This window comes from Cetorhinus maximus, chromosome 4, assembly GCF_964194155.1.
Source record: "Cetorhinus maximus chromosome 4, sCetMax3.hap1.1, whole genome shotgun sequence".
Classification (NCBI taxonomy): domain Eukaryota; kingdom Metazoa; phylum Chordata; class Chondrichthyes; order Lamniformes; family Cetorhinidae; genus Cetorhinus; species Cetorhinus maximus.
In genome coordinates this window covers 116,836,188-116,857,699 of record NC_135882.1, presented here as the reverse complement: position 1 = coordinate 116,857,699, position 21,512 = coordinate 116,836,188, and the positions used below count along the sequence as shown (strand labels likewise).

The following is a 21,512-nucleotide window of genomic DNA, read 5'->3' as shown; positions in this document are numbered from 1 at the left end:
AGGAGAGAGGGAAGGGTGTTGTTTACTCATCCAGAAACTAAAACTGAGAGTTTTCATAGCTGAGCAGCATTATGCAATTTAAAAGGGTCATGGACTATTCCTAAAAAATAGGTAATCAGTTTCAGAGGTGGACTGGCTCCCTGAAAGCTGTGGGATTCTTTGAGATTCTCATGGAGCAAAGGGGACGCCAACAGGATCTTGCCAGAAAGGTACAGCAATAATCATGGGAGATTTTAATCTACATATAGGCTGGAAAAATCAGATGGGCAAAAGTAGCATAAATGAGCGGCAGGATTTTAAGCGTCGGTGAGCGGGGGCGGGGCCCGCTTGCCGAGGTGTAAAATGATGCGCGGTGAGATCGGGCGGAACTCCCGACGTCACCGCGCCCCATTTAAATTTTCAGGTAGGCGGGAGCGCAGCAAAATCAGCTGCACGCCCGCCAACCAGTCAAAGGCCAATTGAGACCATTGACAGAGTCAATTAAGTAATTAAAGGACCTGCCCGTCCAACCTTAAGGCCTGGCACGAATTAGAAAAAGCATGAAATCTCATCCATGGGCGGGATGAGGTTTCATGTAGGTTTTATAAAATTTTAATAAAGCTTTTGTAAAACTTATGGACATGTCACATGAGGGGACGTTAGGGAAATTTTATTTTTCTATTTTTAGGTTTTTAACATTTAGAGCCGATCTCCCTGAGGCTGCACTTAGCCTCAGGGAGATGAGTGCGCTCTTTCGTGCGCATGCATGAAAGAGCGCACTCTCGATTTTGGGATTACCCCCCTTCCGCACAAGAAGCGCATAGCGCTTCTGTTCGGATGTCACGCTGGGCGGGCCTTACTTGGCCCACCCGCATAAAATGGCACCGTGCCCCCAATTGGGGGCACCGATCAAAAGCGCGCCTATGCGTGCCCACCCTTGAACCTTGCCCCCGACGGGGGGGAAAATTCAGCCCGAGCAGTTCATAGCATGTTTCGTGGATAGGTTCTTACAACAGCAGGTTCTGGAGCCAATCAGACCTGGTACTAAGCAACAAGAAAGGATTAATTGATAACCTCATAGTGAAGGCACCCCTAGATAGCAGCGATCATAATATGATTGTATTTTACATTCATTTTAAGGAAGAAACAAGTGCTTCCAAGACTAGTAATTTAAACTTAAATAATGGAAGCAGAGCTAGCGAGAGAACTGCCAAATGAGATTAAGAGATATGTTGATAGAAGTTCAGTAACAGACATTTAAAGGGATATTTAAGAATACACAGAATATATACATTCCAATGAGTAAGAAAAATTCCAAGGGGAGGACCCACCATCCGTGGTTAACTAAAAAAGTTAAAGACAGTATCAAACTTAAAGAAAAAGCATTTAATTAAGCAAAGATGGGTGTAGGTCAGAAGATTGGAAAGAACGTAAAGGACAGCAAAGAATGACAAAAAGATTAACAAGGAGGAAAAAATCAGAGTATGAGAGAAAGCTAGCTAGTCATATAAAGGCAATAGTAAGAACGTCAGTCCTATAGAGAGTGTGTCTGGGGAATTGATAAAGGAAAGTAGGGAGATAGCGAACAAATTAAACAGGCATTTTGCTTCAGTCTTCACTATAGAGGATACAAGTAACATCCTGGAAATAGCTTGAAATCAGGAAATGGAAGTGAGGGAGGAACTCGGGAAAATTACAATCACCAGGGAAATGCTATTGAGCAAATGGTTGGGGCTGTGGGCTGACAAATCCCCAGGTCCGGATGGACTTCATCCTAAGGTCTTGAAAGAAGTGACTAGTGAGATAGTTGATGCACTGGTTTTAATTTTCCAAAATTCCTTAGATTTGGGGAAGGTTCCATTAGATTGAAAAATAACAAATATGACTCCTTTATTCAAAAAGGGAGACAGAAAGCAGGGAACTACAGGCCAGTTGGCCTAACATCTGTCCCAGGGAAAATGTTAGAAGCTATTATTAAAGATGTTATAGGAGGGCACTTAGAAAAATTCAAGGCAATCAGGCAGAGTCAACATGGTTTTGTAAAAGGGAAATCATGTTTGACCAATTTATTGGAGCTCTTTGAAGGAATCACATGCGCTGTGGATAAAGGGGAACCGGTGCATGTACGGTATTTAGATTTCCAGAAGGCATTTGATAAAGTACCACATCAAAGGTTATTGTAGAAAATAAAAGCTCATGGTGTAGAGGGTAACATACTAGCATGGATAGAAGATTGGCTCGCTAATAGGAAGCAGAGAGTTGGCATAAATGGGTATTTTCCTGGTTGGCAGGATGTGATGAGCAGGGGCCTCAACTTTTTACAATTTATGTAAATGACTTGGATGAAGGGATGGAAGGAATGGTGGATAAATTTGCTGACAACACAAAGATAGGTAGGAAAGTAAATTGTGAAGAGGACATAAAGAGGAAGCAAAGTGACATAGATAAGTTAAGTAAGTGGGCAAAGATCTGGCAAATGGAGTATAATGTGGACAAACGTGAAATTGTTCATTTTGGCAGGAAGAATAAAAAAGCTTACTATCTAAAGGGTGAGAGATTGCAGAGCTTTGAGGTTCAGAGGGATATGGATGTCCTAGTGCATGAATCACAAAAGGTTAGTCTGCAGGTTCAGCAGGTAATTAGGAAAGCTAATAGAATGTTATCATTTATTGTGAGGGGAATTGATTACAAAAGTAGGGAGGTTATGCTTTGGTTGTACAGGGCATTGGTGAGACCACATCAGGAGTATTGTGTACAGGACTGGTCTCTTTATTTAAAGAAAGCTGTAAATGCATTAGAAGCAGTTCAGAGAAGGTTTACTAGACTAATTCCAGGAATGGGCGATTTATCTTATGAGGAAAGGCTGGACAGGTTAGGCTGTACCCACTGGAATTTAGATGAATAAGAGGCGACTTAATTGAAACCTTTAATATCCTGAGGGGTCTTGACAGGGTGGATGTCGAGAGGATGTTTCCTCTTGTCGGAGAATCTAGAACTAGGGGTCACTATTTAAAAATAAGGGGTCACTCATTTAAGACAGAGATGAGGAGAAATTTTTTTTCTCTCAGAGGGTTGAAAGTTTTTGGAACTCTCTTCCTCAAAAGGCAGTGGAAGCAGAGTCTTTGAATACTTTTAAGGTAGAGCTAGATAGGTTCTTGATTAGCAAGGGGTTGAAAGGTTATCAGGGTAGGCAGGAACGTAGGGTTGAGGTTACATTCAGATCAGCCATGATCTTATTGAATGGCGGAGCAGGCTCGAGGGGTTGAGTGGCCTACTCCTGCTCCTATTCGTATGTTCTTACATACGTAACCATTTACAGAGACACTTGGGAATTCTCCTGATTTCGCATATGACCCTGATGAGTGTTTTTATAAAAACAAACACTATGGGGAGAGAGAAAATGCAAAAAAAAAACAGCAAGAGGAGAGAGAATAAAATATGGCAATGCAGTAGGAAGGTAAAACATGGTAAGAACCTGCGAGGTGGAAAGGAATAAAAGAATTCAAGGGAAGAATTGAGAAGAGGGTACAGAGAAGAGCAAACAAATGAGAACGAGGACAAGGAAAGAAAGGGGAAAATGAGAGAAAACAGGAAAGGGTGGATAGTGAGAACCAAAGGGGGAAAAGAGGAGAAACAAAGCAAACAAAATATATTAAGTCCAGACCTGCTGAGTTTTTCCAGGTATTTCTGTTTTTGTTTTAGATTTCCAGCATCCACAGTTCTTTGCTTTTAAAATACATTAAGTGTAGGGATAGGGGGAAGAGAGAACTAAGAGGTTGAGTGAAAGAGAATAGGAAGCAGAGAAAGAACAAAAAGGTAAGAGAAAAATCAGAGCATATGGGGAAGAGAATACAATGGGTGAGGAGAAAAAGTGCAGGTGAAAAGAGGATGTGATAAAGAATCATTGGGCAGAATTTTCTGCCTGTTGGGCGAGTGGGCCTGACCCAATCTCTGGCGGGCGCGGAGCCGATCCCCGCCAGTGAAGCGGGCCACACCGCCATTTTACATGGGCGGGCCAATTAAGGCCCGCCCAGCGTGACGTCCAGCGGGAAACACCTTGCGCTCCCCGTGTGAGCAGGGGGGGATTCTCTAAAAGCAAGAGTGCGCTCTTTCGCGCATGCGCACGAAAGAGCGCACATCTCCCTGAGGCTAAGTGCAGCCTCAGGGAGATCGCCTGTACTTTGAAAAATATTAAAAATAGAGAAAAAAAAATCCCTTACATGTCCCCCATCATGTGACAATGTCATATGAGTTAGGACATGTTCATAATTTACAGAATAAATTTATTAAAACTTTTATAACCCTGCATGAAACCTCATCCCACCGGTGGATGAGGTTTCATGTTTTCTCTATTTGCCGCCGGGGCTCCTGGCCTGCCCGCCAACCTTAAGGTTGGATGGGCAGGTCCTTTAATTGTTTAAATAATCCTGTCAATGGCCTCAATTGGCCATTGACAGGTCAGCGGGCCCGCAGCTGATTTTGCTGCGCCCCCACCTTCCTGAAAATTTAAATGGGGCGGGATGATGTCGGGGGTTCCGCCCAACATCATCCCGCGTCATTTGAAGCATAGGCGAGTGGGCCCTGCCCCCTGCTCACCGATGGCAAAATTCTGTCCATAGAATGGTTACAGCACAGACATGTCCATGCTGACTCTCTGCAACAGCAATCCCAATCCCTACCCTTTCCCCATAGCCCATAAAATTTTCTCGATTCAGGTGCTTATCCAATTCCCTTTGGAAAGCCATGAATCAATCTACCTCCACAGCTCTCTCAGGTAGTGCATTTCAGATCCTATCTACTCGCTGTGTTAAAAAGATTTTCCTTATGTTACCTTCAGCCATGATCATAATGAATAGTGGAGCAGGCTCGAAGGGCCGAATGGCCTCCTCCTGCTCCTATTTTCTATGTTTCTTTTGCCAATCATCTTAAATTGATGTCCAATGGTTCCCATTCTTCTGCCAATTGGAACCACCTATTCTAAAGACCCCTCATGATTTTGAGTCTCTATTAAATCCCCTTTCAACCTTATCTTCTCTAAGGATAACATCCCAGCTTCTCCAATCTATCCACATAGCTGAAGTCCCTAATCTCTGGAAACATTCTCGTAAATCTTTTCTACACCCTTTCTAAAGTTTTCACATCCTTCCTAAAGCGTTGTGCTCAGAACTGGAAACAATACTCCAGTTGAAGCTGAACCAGTCTTGTATAAAGGTTAAAGCAAAATACCGTGGATGCTGAAACAAAAACAAAAATTGCTCGAAAAACTCAGCAGGTCTGACAGCAGCTGTGGAGAGAAAGACAGAGTTAACGTTTCGAGTCCATATGACTCTTCTTCAGAACTAAAGAGGAGAAATGTGGTGAACTATATGCTATTTAAGGGGGGGTGGAACAGATGAAGCTGGATAGAAGGCCAGTGATAGGTGGAGGCAATGGAGAGATTGCAAAAGATGTCATAAACGAAAGGTCGAAGGGGTGTTGATGGTGGTGATACTGGCTACTGCGGATGCTGTTTTTTTTTGAAGAAGGGTCATACTGACTCGAAACATTAACTCTTGTTTCTCTCTCCACAGAGGCTGTCAGAACAGCTGAGCTTTTCCAGCATTTTCTGTTTTTGTTTTATATAAAAGGTTCATCGTCGCCTCCTTGCATTTGTACTCCATGCCTCTATTTATAAAGCCCAACACCCTCTATGTCTGTTTAACCACTTTTTCAACCGGTCGTGGCAATTTCAATGATTTATGCACATATGCCCCCAGATCTCTCTGTTCCTGCACCCCTTTAGGATTGCACACTTTATTTGATATTGCTTCTGCACCTTTTTCCTACCAAAATATATCACTTCATACTTTGTTTCATTCAATTTCATTTTCTACCAGTCCACTCATTACACCAGCCTGTCTATGACATCTTGAAGACTATCACTATCCTCCTCACAGTTCACAATACTTCCTAGTTTTGTATCATCTGCAAATTTTGAAATTGTGCCCTCCACACCCAAGTTTAAGTCATTAATATATATCAAGAAATGCAGTGATCCTAGTACCAACCCCTCGGGAACCCCACTGTATACCACCCTCCAGCTCAACAAACAACCGTTCAACACTACACTGTTTTCTCTCACTCAGTCAACTTCCTGTCCATGCTGCATTGTCCCTGTAATCTATGGACTTCAACGTTGCTGTGTTGTGTGGCACTTGATCAACTGCATGTTACCCTCACTAACCCTTTCTGTTACCTCAAAGAAGAGTAAGGGTAAGAGAAAATGAAAGATGTAGAGAGAACAAGAGGACAAATACTAGGAGAGTGAGAGAAGGCTGGGACAGACAGAGCAAGAACACAGGGGAAATGGAGTACAGGGTGACAGGTGGAATAATAATATAACGGGGAAGAGTCTGAACAAAAGACGAGGGTGGCGGAAGGTGAATAAAAGGGCAAGCAGAGAGAGAAAGAGAACAAGAGGGTAGCAAGTCCACAGAGAACAAAACAAGCTGAGGGAGAGAAAACAAAAGAATATAATAATGAAGAGAGAGAAACAAGAATGAAGGAAAAAGACAGAACAGAAGGAAAACTGAGAATGTGGGAGAAAGAAGGGGTGGGGGGAGAGAGAGGGAGAGAAAGAAATAGATGGAAAGAAGAAAAAGTGAGGGGGAGCAAGAAAGGAGTGGGCTCTCTGGATCCATAAAGAGAGTAAAAAGGGGTTGATCAGTTTTTATGTATATACTCATTGGCCTGCCACTTAAGAACTGTAACTAACAACCTTGTAATTTAATGGTTACGGCAGTAGCTGACCAGATGCTGAGTGGATTCTTGTTTAAGTACTCAATCCACAGATTTAGTGCCTGCAATGAGGAATGAGAGAAATGGAACTCAGTAAGACCAAAGTAAAAGCCTGATCACAAGAACACAAACAGAGCAGAGATCCAAGGGGTCTTCACAGCTGCAGATAAAAAGAGTAATACCTTGATGAATGTCTGAGCACAGACCAAAAGGAGGAATTTCTACTCAAATATACAGTACAAAAATAGTGATGGTTGTTTCAAATAAAACAGAAATGATTCAGTAATGAGGCAGATATTTCTTCTGTTAAAACAGTCAAGCTTATGTAAATAAGTGTTGAAATTAAATAGCAACAGTACTTAGCTCTCACAATGTATGTCACATGTTGTAAACGAACTGGAAATAAAACTGAAGCTAGGACAGCACGGTGTTACTTTTCTCAGTTCAAATAAAAGCAGTATCGGTGGAGTGGCAGCACAACAATACCTACCTACAATTCCAGGATCACACCTGGGCCCAAAGCCTGGACCTCTTCCTGGCAGTCGGCAGGGGGCTGAGCCCCTGTCCCGGGCTTTAAGTGGAGCTGGATGGGGCTGCAGATGGAGCCAGGGAGGAGGGAGGTCGCAGATGGAGTCAGAGGGCAGGGGGGTGGTTGGGAGGTCCCTGATGGAGCCAGCGAAGGGGGTGGGTCATGTCTGGATGCGGGGGTGGGAGGGGGGGAATCCACATCTGGAGCTGGGGGGGGGGGGGAGGGGGGGGGAGGGGGGCAGAGCGGGGGGAGGGCCTGAACTTCGCTCCTGCTCCCAGATTTCTGGCCTCGCTTTCTCCTCACAGCCTCAGCCTGTGGTGACAGCGGCAGTGGTTCTGATACAGAAGATGACAGAGGCTGGCCTGGAGAGCAGCACGAGCGGTGGGGGCTGCATGCCCAGAGTGCAGACAGCGTAAGACTGAAAATGGCAACACAAATCAGAAAAAACAGGCCCGAAGACTAAACAACGTTGAAACTTATCAACATTAAGCAGGGTGACTTAAACTGAGGATTTACTACAACCCTGAGGGCTGTAGGGTTTGAGGAGCCGGGGCACTTTATTTGATGGGAGGCAAAAACTCTGGTTCCCAATGGTGGGATAGACGGTTAGAATTTTGTTCTCCCTACTTCCAAGGTGGGTTCATGGTGGGTCAAGCTTAACAACAAACAATGCCGGGAACCTAATTTGCATGCGTTAGCATCTCATGCATGCTCATCAAAAGGCCACCTCACCAGAATTCAATTCGCCCTCCAAATCAAGTTCACCACCAGCGAGAATTTAGAATGTTTAGATTTATGACTGTATATAAGTGGCCTGCACCTGGCAAGCCTCACCTCTTCCACGATTGTGAGCTTGGCAGCTGTTGCATTCTCCCTCTTGGGGACTTCACATAGCTTCATTCGAGTGCCATTAGCAAACGCTGCACCAAGGCTGGTCAAGGGAGGCAGGCTTACGAGGGAAAGATTTGGAGAGTGTTCAGGGAGGGGAGGGAGGGGGTGGATGTGGTGGTAGGTGGGAATGTCCGGGGAAGGGTGGGGGGAATGTCTGGCAAAGTGAGGGTGGGCGTTGAGTTCCTTAGAGGATGGGATCAATGATGTCAATGGTGGGATGCTGGTGGGGGGAAGGACTCAGGGTAATGGTGAGAGGAGGTAGTGGGATGCAGCAGGGTGGCAAGTCCAGGGTGACAGTCTGGTAGCTGAAGGTTTCATCAAGTGGGTCACGGAGGGGGACAAGGCAGGTGAGTCGGATAACAGGAGGTGGCATGGTAAAGGTGGGCATGGTTGCCAACTCGGAGAGGAGGAAAGGCATGTGGAGGTGGCTCTTGATAGGGTCCAGGGTAACGGGGGGGCGGGGGGGAGAGGGATTCAAAGGTGACAGAGGGTAAAGGCACGGTGATATTGGATGGCTGTATGCTGATGGAGGGAAGTTGGTAGGTGACTGGGGGCAGATAGAGTTTGAATGGTGATGCGTACTATTTTTCCAAACTGGCCTTGACCACACAGTTTGTCAGTCAGTGAGATCTCTCGAGGTGGGAGGAGGGTCTTTTTGGGTGGGTGGATTTCAAAGTCAGCATATGTAATCAACTAAAGGGGAACCTAATAACTATGAGGCAATTGGTGTCAAAGATGCTCACTTGTGTTCTCCTTTCTATGGTGAACCCCACATTGTAGCAGGTTTGTTCCAGGGTCTCATAACATCAAGATCCCAGCAAGGTGTGGAGCTGCCGTTCATTCTGTGCCATTTGCCATTGACTGCAGTCAGGGACAGGGATGATGGAAGGGAGGGGGTGGAATGCCTCCAAGGGACACCGCTGGCAGTAGGCAGACAGCTCAAGACTCCAAACATCCATCCTTCCAGGCGAATGGTCATGGCTGACAAGGGAGCATGCAGTTAGTCTTCCTATGCTGCCAAGGCATTGGTCTCTCTAAGGAGTTTTGAGGGTACTGGAGACAAGCAGAAAAGTGTCCGTGAAGCTTCTTGCACATGGCTCTCATCACCCTGGTCAAAGAGCAATGTTTCAATACACATTCAAGTATTAACGAGAAGAACACCCATCTCTGGTCCTCCAGGATGTCCTTTACCTGGAAGTGGTGGGGTGGGGTGGGGGTGTCAGGTCTAGACGGAGGCCTAGTGAAGGGCTTAGTACTTGGCTGAGAGATACCTGTAAAGGACATGCTTATACAATGAATTGCTTCAATTCATTCACATATCCACTGAGGTGTTGATGATGTAGGCTGCAGGCAACCCTACCTTGGTAATGGCTCTCATCCAAGTGAGGAGAGGGAGGGCCTGTCACTGGTTGGCACAGAGCCAGGAGGAGCAAGGGCCTGAGCAGCAACAGGCAGCGGAGCTGACAAACATAGACCAATGCAACAGCAAGCATTGGCCTGACCGTGGTTACATTGCCGGCAGTGCTGTTATCTAGAGATGTGCAAAAGGCAATGACAGAGGCACCCTCATATATCCCGGGATGTGGTTGCTCACATTTGTCAGCTTCTCCAGTACGAGCTGTAGCCGCAAGGACTCTGGAGGAGTAGTGTGAAGCTCCTGACCTGCAATGAGTGAATGTGTTTCTGGGTGCCCTTTAAAAATGGCGCCAGTACCTTCAACCCCATAAGATAATGGCAGGATGAACAGCTGCCTTTCTGCCCTGCCACAAGATTCACCAAACGCTGATAGATAATTAATTAGCTCAAAAGCTGAAGATTGTGCATGTTTACCCGCTCCGTCGCCCAGCAGGAATCATGCCGGCTTTCCCGTTCACCGGACTTAGTCACCAGAATGGAAAATTCTGCCTGAGATGTTAATTAACCGGGAGCCAGTGTATGCCAGAGAGCACATCGGTGAAAAGTTAAAACACATATGCAACAGTTTTGAATGACTTCAAGTTTACAGAGAGTGAAATGTGGGAGGCCAACCAGGCATAGATTAGGATAAGTCAAGTTTAGAGGTAACAAAGGCACGATTGAAGGATTCTGCAGGAGATGAGCAGAAGCAGGGATGCAGTTGGGCCACGTTACGGAGATAGAAATCAGCGGTCTTACCACACAGATATGTGGTTGTAAGTTCATCTCGAGGGTCAAATATAATACCAAAGTTACTGACAGTCTGGTTCAGCCACAGAGAGTTGCCGGAGGGATAAAGTCGGTGGCGAGGGAGTGCATTTCGTGGCAGGGACTTAAAAACAATGGCTTCTGTCTTCCGATTATGTAATTTGAGGGAAGTTCTGCACATCCAGGACTGGATGTGGGACAAGCATTGTGACAATCTAGAAACAGAGAGGTGGCAGAGAGATAAAGCTGGGTGCCATCAGTGTACATGAGGAAACTTGTGTTGTGTTTTCAGATGGTGTCACCAAGAAACAGCATGTAAAAGAAATGGGAAGGGGCCGAGGATAGACCAATCTAGTTTCTTCTCACAAATACCTATGCTAATCGTTTCAACCATTCCATGTGGTAACAAGTTTAGCATTCCCATCAGAGTGTGTAAAAAAGTTCTTCCTGAATTCCTTAATGGATTTATAAGTGACCATCTTATATTTATGGTGTTGTATTGGACTCCATACAAGAGGAAACGTCTTGTATGTGTCTACTCTATCGAAATTTTTCATAGTTTTATCAGTTCACCTTGTTTTAGAGAGAAAAGAGGCCCAGTATGTTACAACCATTCATAATAGTTGCATCCTTTTCCAGTTCTGGTATCATCCTTGTAAATCTTTTTAGCACTTTCTCCAATCTTGTTTTTTGAGACCAGAACTACACGCATGTCTAACCAAGGTTTTATATAAATTCAATGTAACTAGTATGCTTTTCAATTCGTTCCTCTGGAAATGAGCCTCAATGCTTTGTTTGCACTTGTTATGGCTTTGCTAACCTGCATTGCTACTTTTAACGATTTGTGTACTCATATCCCTAGATCCCTTTGCACTTTTAACCCTCTGATATTCTTATGTTCCAAATAATAGATAGTCTCCTTATTGCTCCTACTAAAATGCCCCACCTTATATTTATCTAGACTGAAATTAATTTTCTATTTACATGGTCATTTTGCAAATTTGTGAATGCATTCTTTTATTTTGTCAGCCTTCATCAGTATTAACTAGGCCCTCCCACCAATTTAGTTTCACTCACAAAATATTGATAACCATTTCAGATTCCAATTCATTTATGTATATTGAGAACAATAATATTGACCATGGGAAGTGATTTTATGGCACAAAACAGTTAACATATGAACTCCCAAACCATCTCCTCTCACCTCTACAATCCTTTTTGAATTAATGCCGCTAATTTGTAAATTCCAAACAATTAACACTAACCCATTGCTTCATTGGTTCAGTGGTACAATAACACTGCTTATCAAGACCAAGAACTTGTCTGACAGCTGTTATTTCTCCAATTTCATTCTGGGTCATGTCAAACTCTGCACTCATAGCCTTTGTGTCTTGAGTCCTTGCTTTCTGTAGATAAATCCCTGACAGTAACTGCAGCCTGAAGCAACACAAGCAGCATCTGCTGGTGTCCTTGACTTACCCCTAAGATGCTGGCATTAAACTTACTGGATTTGTCGAAGAGCATTATGAACAGAGTTCAGTAGTCATTTTTGATGTTTGATACTGCTCCACGTTGTGGAATAGGCTTTATGTTATGCCTCACAAACTGCTAATTTACTAGTTGTATCCTTTGGATGTCACCATTATTATTTCTGGGAATGCTTCTGTTTTTGGAAAGTGTAATAGGAACTTAAAGGGCTGTCATTTGTGAACCAAATGAGATTTATCCCTTCCAGTCGAGAGTTCAATATAAATGAAATTGTACTCAACAGTCATGGATCACTGGTCAATGGATAGCAGTTGGTGAGAAACTTTTAGGGGAGATGGTGAGTTAGTGATAATGTCACTGAACTAGTAATCCAGAAGCCCAGGCTAATGCTCCAGGGGCATGGGTTCAAATGCCACCACAGCAGCTGGCGGAATTTAACTTCAATTAATAAAACATCCGAAACTGAAAGCTCAACTCAGCAATTGTGACAAGGAAACTATCATCAATTGCCGTAAAAACCCATCTGGTTCGCTAACATCCTTTAGGGAAGGAAATTTGCCATCCTTACCTGGTCTGGCCTACATGTGACTCCAGACCCACAGCAATGTGGTTGACTCTTAACTGCCCTCTGAAATGGCCTAGGAAGCCACTCAGTTCAAGGGCAATTAGGGATGGACAACAAATGTTGGACTTGCCAGTGACACCCACATAAGAATAAAAAGCTATATCACAGCTGATCTGATAAATGCCCCCAACTCTATTTCACATTCAGAAATGCTCAAAGGAAATGGACAGCAAGGGCAGGGGACAGGGTGCAGGATGAGCATGCCTGTTCACATGAGAATAGGAAACATGTGAAATTGGTGCTGAAACCTCAGCTTGCAGCCAGTGGTATCCATGTATGCTTATTGGGAAGGTCAGGAAATTAGGCATCTCTGACACTATTTAAAGGCGGCCTGCATTTCTTAAAGGGGAGGCACACTCTGACAGCAGACAGAAAAAAAGCACTTCTGAATAGATCAGACATAGAAGTCCTCCTCCAAAGCCCCTATGAATGCCATGGTCCAAATGGTGGACTGAAGGAGAATGATCCTGCTTCCCTCAGGAAGATATAATTAATATTTAAGGTACATTTGCCTGGCATTTGATTTGATGTCACTTTCCTGCACATTTTCCATATAGTATACACATTATTTAAATATGCCAGACACATTCTCAAAGCAGCTCACAAGGCTGCATTCTTTCTTGCAGAAGGTTGAGTACAACAAGGAAGTGACTGGGGAAGCTAGGGGCCACCTGCATACACACTTCTCATGTGTGCATGCTGGACATCATAAGCAGAGGCAAGTCATGGGAAAAGGAAGGACCTGGCCAGTTTCTTTACACCATCCCATTTTTTGCTCCTTCTCAATTCTTTCGCACTCTACACAGCTGACTTCAGCTGCAACTTATCTCTCCTTGCTCCCCCTCCACACTAAAGGCTAACCCAAAAGATCACACAGATGAAGGGGTCTTGGATCAGTTGTTCACTGAAGAGTTCTGGCAGCTAGGGGCACTGGTAGTCAATACTACTCCTGTTTGTCATCCTTTTGGTGTTGCTCTTCCTCTTGCTGCTGCTCTTCCTTTTGCTGCACAGGCGGTGGTAAGGGTTGGGTTCACAGTATATGCAGTATGCAACACATGATGACAAATCAGGAAACACAGTCAGCGGTGGAGTGCAGAGATCTTTCTGAACAGTCCAGGCAGTGGAAGCTCTGCTTCGGCTTACCGCTGGTCTGCTGAATGGTATGTCTGGTGGCGGCAAATCACTCACTCGTCCTCTGCATCATGCCTGAATTCCTGACAGAAATCATGACCCTTATCTGGAGGGGACAACCTTGTTGCCAACCAGCCAGCCTGTGGCTTGATGGCCTGCACAGTGGACTGGCATGGATGAATAAATCATGACAGCTGCCAAGAAACTGGGCACAAACTTGCAGAATCTCTTTAATCCCTACTTCAATGTTTATCAAAGAGATTGAATCAAATTCCAGGCAAGTATATTTTAAATATTAATTACATCTTGCTGTTTGTGGGCTTTGCTCTGGATCAAGCTACTGCCTTAAACTATCAAGAATAACTGCAAATCCAAAAGTAGGTTTAGTTTTAATTTTTTGAGAACATAAGATATAGCAGCAAGAGTAGACCCTACAGGCCGTTGAGCCTGTGCCACCATTCAATACAGTCATAGCTGATCTTCAGCTTCAACTCCACTTTCCCGCCTGCTCCGCATAATCCTGGGTTCCCTGAGAGACCAAAAATCTATCCAGCTCTGCCTTAAATATGTTCAATGATGGAGCATCCACAACAATCTGGGATAGAAAATTCCAAAGATTCACAAGCTTTTGAATAAAGAAATTTCTCCTCACCTCAGTCCTAAAACATTGTTCCCTTATCCTGAGATTGTGCCCCTGTTTACTAGATTCCCCAATCAGGGGAAACAGACTCTCGATCTCAACCATGTCAAGCCTCTTCAGAATCTTGTATATTTCAATGCGATCACCTCTCATTCTTCTAAACTCCAGAGAATATAGGCCCAATTTATTCAACCTCTGACCGTAGGACAAACCTCTCATGCCAGGAGCCAATCTAGGGAACCTTTGCTGTACCACCTCCAGTGCAAGTATAAGCTACTTGTGGGGAAATCTACAGAGGAGCAGTGGGGGGCGTTCAAAAAGGAAATGGGCAGGGTACAGGCTGAGCATGTTCCCTCTAGGGCAATAGGAAGGAGTAACAAGCCCAGAGAACCACAGATGACCAGAGATATTCAGGTTACAATGAGAAAGAAAAGAGGGGCTTTTAGCAGGCACAAGGGAAGCAAATCAGCAGAGGCATTAGTGGAGCACAGAAAGTGCAGGGTGGAGCTTAAGAAAGTAATTAGGAGAGCAAAGAGGGGATATGAGAAAGCTCTGGCTGGTAAAAGTAGGGAAAATCTCAAGATATTCTATAAGTATATCAATGGAAAGAGGATAACCAGGGAAAGAGTAGGGCCCATAAGGGACCAAGGGGGCAATCTATGGGTGGAGCCAGATGACATCGCTAGAGTGTTGAATGAATACTTCACATCCCTCTTTACCCAAGAAAATGAGGATGAAGGTATCGAACTCAGAGAGAGAGACTATGAAGTTCTTAAGCAAATTGATATAGGGAGTGACAAGGTATTGGAGGTGTTGGCAGGCTTAAAAGTGGAAAAATCTCCAGGTCCGGATGATTTGTGTCCCAGACTGCTGAGGGAGACAAGGGAGGAGATCGCAGGGGCTCTGACCCAAATTTTTAATTCCTCTCTGGCCACGGGGGAGATGCCAGAGGACTGGAGAACAGCTAATGTGGTTCCGCTATTTAAGAAGGGTTGTAGAGATAAGCCAGGGAGCTACAGGCCAGTGAGTCTCACGTCAGTGGTAGGGAAACTATTGGAGAAATTTCTGAAGGAGAAAATCGATCTCCACTTGGAGAGGCAAGGTTTGATCAGGGATAGTCAGCATGGCTTTGTCAGAGGGAGGTCATGCCTAACAAATTTGATTGAATTTTTTGAGGAGGTGACCAGGTGTGTAGATGAGGGTTGTGCAGTTGATGTAGTTTATATGGATTTCAGCAAAGCCTTTGACAAGGTCCCACATGGGAGACTTATAAAGAAGGCAAAGGCACATGGGATACAGGGTATTTTGATAAGGTGGATTCAAAATTGGCTTAGTTGTAGGAGACAGAGGGTGATGACAGAAGGATGCTTTAGTGGCTGGAAGCCAGTGTCCAGTGGCGTACCACAGGGATCTGTGCTGGGTCCCCTATTATTTGTCATTTATATAAACGACATAGATGACTATGTGGGGGGTAGGATTAGTAAGTTTGCGGATGACACAAAGATTGGCCGAGTGGTTAACAGTGAAGTTGAGTGTATTGGGCTATAGGAAGATATAGACAGGATGGTCAAATGCCAGATGAAATTTAACCCTGAAAAGTGTGAGATGATAGACTTTGGAAAGAGTAATTTGACAAGGAAGTATTCAATGAACGGTATGACACTAGGAAGTTCTGAGGAACAAAGGGACCTTGGCGTGTGTGTCCATAGATCTCTGGCGGAGGGGCATGTTAGTGGGGTGGTGAAAAAGGCATATGGGACACTTGACTTTATCAATCGAGGCATAGATTACAAAAGCAGGGAGATCATGTTGGAGTTGTATAGAGCCTTGATGAGGCCACAGCTGGAGTACTGTGTGCAGTTCTGGTTGCCACATTATAGGAAGGATGTGATTTCACTGGAGGGGGTGCAGAGGAGATTCACCAGGATGTTGCCTGGGATGAAACATTTAAGTTATGAAGAGAGATTGGATAGACTTGGGTTGTTTTCGTTGGAGCAGAGAAGACTGAGGGGCGACCTGATCGAGGTGTACAAGATTATGAGGGGCATGGACAGGGTGGATGGGGAGCAGTTGTTGACCCTTAGTTGAAGGGTGAGTCACAAGGGGACATAAGTTCAAGGTGAGGGGCAGGAGGTTTAGGCGGGATGTGCGGAAAGACCTTTCACTCAGAGGGTGGTGATGGTCTGGAATGCGCTGCCTGGAAGTGTGGTGGAGGCGGGTTGCCTCACATTCTTTAAAAAGTACCTGGATGAGCACTTGGTACATCATAACATTCAAGGCTCTGGGCCAAGTGCTGGTAAATGGGATTAGGTAGGTAGGTCAGGTGTTTCTCACGTGTTGGTGCAGACTCGATGGGCCGAAGGGCCTCTTCTGCACTGTGTGATTCTGTGATTTTTGGAAAGTAAAGCAATAGCCAACTCTGGAAGATTCCCGAGCTTCAAAGCTTAGCTTCCAGGAGAGTTCCTACATGGATTTTGAATAAAACAATGTTCAGTCACAGGCTAAGCAAGGCAGTGCCAGTTTGGCTTCATAGAGGCGATGCCAGATACTGGAGAGCATTGGGTACATCTACAGGTCATCACCTATGGCATAAGAAAATGTTCTAACTGAAAATCAGACCTGCACTAGAGATTAAATGGCAATAATAATCTTGCTGTCTGACTGGACTCAAATTTAATACAATATTTGAATGAAAGCTGCCAAAGAGTTGGTCACTGGAACAAGAGAGCATTCTGTGATAACTTAAGATATACCCAGACTATGCTGACATGAAGACATCAAGAAGAGGATTTGCAGCCCATGAAATTAATAAGTGCCACAGCTACTCACCATAGAATGCGGTTTTCCTCAGTGTGCTCTAGGATTGAGTGTACAGTTTTATAAAACCCAATATTAGCAGCAATAAAAGCCATGTTTCTATTTTTTTCAATCAATTTGATTCTTTCAAACATTGATAGACTTAGATACTGGTTGTTAAAACTTTCAAATGAAATTTGAATTAAGTCTCTTAGAATTTTAGTAGAATATATTAACATACTTTAACAAGCCATCTGATTAACATATTTAAACATTAGAACAAAATTAACTAAACTAAGGTTGATTGATCTCTAAATGAATTACTGCCAAGGCAGTTTTTTTTGTAACAACAACAGAAAGTGCTGGAAAAACTCAGCAGGTCTGGCAGCACCTGTGGAGAGAGAAACAGAGTTAACGTTTCAAGTCCAATATGACTCTTCTTCGGAACTGAAGCGATGCAGGAATGTGATGGGTTTTATGCTATTGAGAAAAGGGGGAGGGGGGGTCAGGTGAAATAAAAGAGGTCAGGCATAGGTTAGAGGATGGGAGAGATTAAATGACAAAGATGTCATTTCTTTTGTGTCCTGTTCCAATTTTTGTTCAACATTTATGTTTGCATAGTTATTAGAAGTTTACATAACCAAGAGATAAACATGCATTGCTCTTGGCAGCTGCTTTGCTGTCCTAAAAAATGCCCTGTTACAATGTGATATATAGCTGCTTGGTAGTACAGAACTTGAGGATTCCTGAAAAAAAAAGAAACATGCTGTTGAATCTTTTTGTCTCTCACTCATCAGGACAATTGCAAAAATGCCAAATTTCAAAGGGAACAATAATTTATATTGCATGAGAAAAGGAGTGCTGATTGGTTGGCAAATCAACTGATTGGTTGATACGTTGCCATGGCAAATGCACTGGGGAGCTATTGTCCTCCATGCTTTTGATTATTCAAGAAAGGTGTAAAATCTGGACATATTCCTTTTGCCTGCAAGGGCAGGTCCCTGTGCATATGAATATATGCAGCTTCTAGCAACATAAGTGAGCTACATTGCAAGCCCGACAGATGGTCTTAAATTGGTTGTTAGTGTAATTCTTAGCATACTCTGGATTGTTCAGCAAATGCTGCCCAATCATGGAATCACACTTAATGCTGGACATTATGTTCTGAGTTTTGCAAGCATGGGTTGGTTGAGTATGGTCAGTACTCTGCCTATTGCAAACAGCCGAAGAGAGGTGCTGTTCGATATGATCCGCGCCAGTTGTTGGGGTAATCGGTATTATACCTGGCATTACACTGGCACTGAAATTCATATACCACATTACTCATTTGTGTGATAGGTAGATTTTTTTTTGGCTTGACAGCAGCATCCTGTTAGTGGAAAACACTTGTAGTATTGCTACTGCGTAGTAGCAGCAATGGCTAGCTTCACCTGTTGCTCAAAATTTTGAGATACCTTATCCTTTCAGGGTAACTTGGGGTAGACTGGGCACTTTTCAGGTCCGAATATGATAGCCTTAGGCACATTCGTGAGCATGAGAGATACACAGCAAACAACGATCTGACCAGGATAGCCATTATACCACAGGATAACTCTGATGCATCCTAGTTCTGCGTCCAACCATTCAGCATTGAAAGGCCTCTAGGCCAACACAGGCATACATACTTACAAGCCAGACAAAGGGGCTGGAATAGTCATCTTTAACAAGCATGAGTATATGAACAAAATGCACACTGTTCTTAAAGACAGATTGAAATTCACATCCATTGGACCCGCTGCCAAGCATGACCACATAGCCCTGCTCAAAGCAAGTTACAAAAACATTTAGATAAAAGCAAAAAACTGCGGATGCTGGAAATCGAAAACAAAAACAAAAATACCTGGAAAAACTCAGCAGGTCTGGCAGCATCTGTGGCGAGGAGCACAGTTAATGTTTCGAGTCCGCATGACACTTCAACAGAACTAAGGAAAAATAGAAAAGGGGTGAAATATAAGCTGGTTTAAGGGGGGGGGGGGGGGGGGGGGTGGGACAAGAAGAGCTGGCTAGAGAGCCAGTGATAGGTGGAGATAACCAAAAGATGTCACAGACAAAAGGACAAAGAGGTGGTGATATTATCTAAAGGAATGTGCTAATTAAGGGTAGAAAGCAGGATGAGCAAGGTACAGATAGCCCTAGTGGGGGTGGGGTGGGGTGAAGGAGTCAAAAAAGGCTAAAAGGTAGAGATAAAACAATAGATGGAAATACATTTAAAAATAATGGAAATAGGTGGGAAAAGAAAAATCTATATAAATTATTGGAAAAAACAAAAAGGAGGGGGAAAATCTGAAAGGGGGTGGGGATGGAGGAGAGAGTTCATGATCTAAAATTGTTGAAGTCAATATTCAGTTCGGAAGGCTGTAAAAAGTGCCTAGTCGGAAGATGAGGTGCTGTTCCTCCAGTTTGCGTTGAGCTTCACTGGAACAATGCAGCAAGCCAAGGACGGACATGTGGGCATGAGAGCAGGGTGGAGTGTTGAAATGGCAAGCGACAGGGAGGTCTGGGTAATGCTTGCGGACAGACCGAAGGTGTTCTGCAAAGCGGTCACCCAGTTTGCGTTTGGTCTCTCCAATGTAGAGGAAACCGCATTGGGAGCAACGAATGCAGTAGACTAAGTTGAGGGAAGTGCAAGTGAAATAATGCTGCTTAATTTGTCAGACTTGCGTAAGAGTAACAAGCTGCCTTGTGCTGCATATGATCGGGTTTGTCCTCATAGTTCACTACATCCACGGATGTACGGGCTGCTCAAGATACACAAGGTTATTGTCCCATTAAACCCTATTTTATCTTTGGCTGGTTCTGCACAACATGAATTGGACAAATGGTTGAGCAAGTTGCTGCAACCAGTTCTGAGTGAGTATTCCGCATACACGGCGAAGGAGTCTTTCACTTTCGCGAAGACTATAGGCGACCAGCAAGTCAGCAGCAATGCTGTGTCTGTGTGTTCATTCGACATCACGAGCCTATTCACTAATGTGCTGCTCAAGGAAGCTCTAGACATACACACCACACCCACTACATCATGGCGATCTAGATATGATGTCATGTTCTGAATCTGTACTCATTGAACTTATGAACTTAGCAACTTGCGCAGTGGAATTCAGCTTTAATGACATTATGTTTACTGAAATCGATGATGTTGCCATGGGTTCTCCTCTAGGGCTAAGTCTCTCTGACATTTTCAGCAGTTACAATGAGAAATGTGTTTTTGGTGGAATGACCCCTAACCTCCTACCCTTGCATATTTACAATATGTAGATAATGACATGTTTGATAGATTTGAATCTGCAGCTGCATGTAAGAATTTTCCTTACACACATTAATGCACTCCATGCTGCACTCACATTCACCTGTGAAATGGAGCAGTCTAATGAGCTCCCTTTCCTCAATGTACTGGTTGAGAAATCCGCTAATAGGTGCCCTACTACTGCTTACCGGTCAATATGTGCATTGGGATTTCTACAGCTCCATCGCTACAAGATTGGTCTTATTGGCAATCTCATAAAAAAGGGCCCAAGCTATTTGCTCACCATGCAAACTTGATGCTGAATTAGGGAGCAAAGTTATCCTGCTGGATAATGGCTACCCCGATCAGGTCATTGTTTGCTGTGTATCTTACATACACATGAATGGGCCTAAGGCCACCACTTTGGACTTGAAAAGTGCCCAGTTTACCTCAAATTACCCTGGAAGGATAAATATCTCAATTTGAGCAACAGGTGAAACTAGTTTTTTCATGTCACTACTATGCAGCCGCAACAAGTGGCATTTTTCCTTAACAGGATGCTGCTGTCAAGCCAAAAGAGGCTCTGTCTACCACAAATTAATAACGTGGTAAATGAATTTCAGTGCCAGTGCAATGCCAAGTACATAGGCTACACGTCCCAATGACTGGTGGATCGTATCAAACAGCACATCCCTTTAGCTGTTCACAAAAGGCAGAATACGGACCATACTCAACCAGCCCATGCTTGAAAAACTCAAAACATAATGTCTAACATTGGATGTGATCCCTTGATTGCTCAGCAAATTCCGCCCAATCCAGAGCGTTCTAAAATTTATACTAATAACCAATTTAAGATTATCAGTCGCGCTCACGATGTAGCTCACTGACACTTGCTAGAAGTTACATACATTCATATGCAGGGACCTGTCCTCAGCAGGTGAAAGGAATATGTCTGGACATTGCATCTTTTATATGAATAAATAAAAACACAGGAGACAATGGCTCCCTGTGCATTCACCATGTCAATGTCTTGATTTCATGGGCCAATTATGGGAGGGGGGCGGAGGGGAGGGCGAGCGTGCAAGTTCACATATGCACGGGGTTGCGCACAGGGAAAGCTCCCTGAGGTACAGAGCTGTCTCAGGGAGATGAAGATTTTGAAAAATAAAAAAAGAATGAATTTAAAAATGTTAGAAACATGTCCCCTCACGCGACGCTGTCGCATGAACGG

At 44.0% G+C, this 21,512-nt stretch overlaps 1 protein-coding gene across 5 annotated transcripts in view; it reads right to left on the bottom strand.

Moving 5' to 3' along the window:
* Positions 1 to 21,512, bottom strand: part of LOC144679833 (RNA-binding Raly-like protein) — a 1,075,847-nt gene that overhangs the window by 990,207 nt on the left and 64,128 nt on the right. The window lies entirely within an intron of this gene.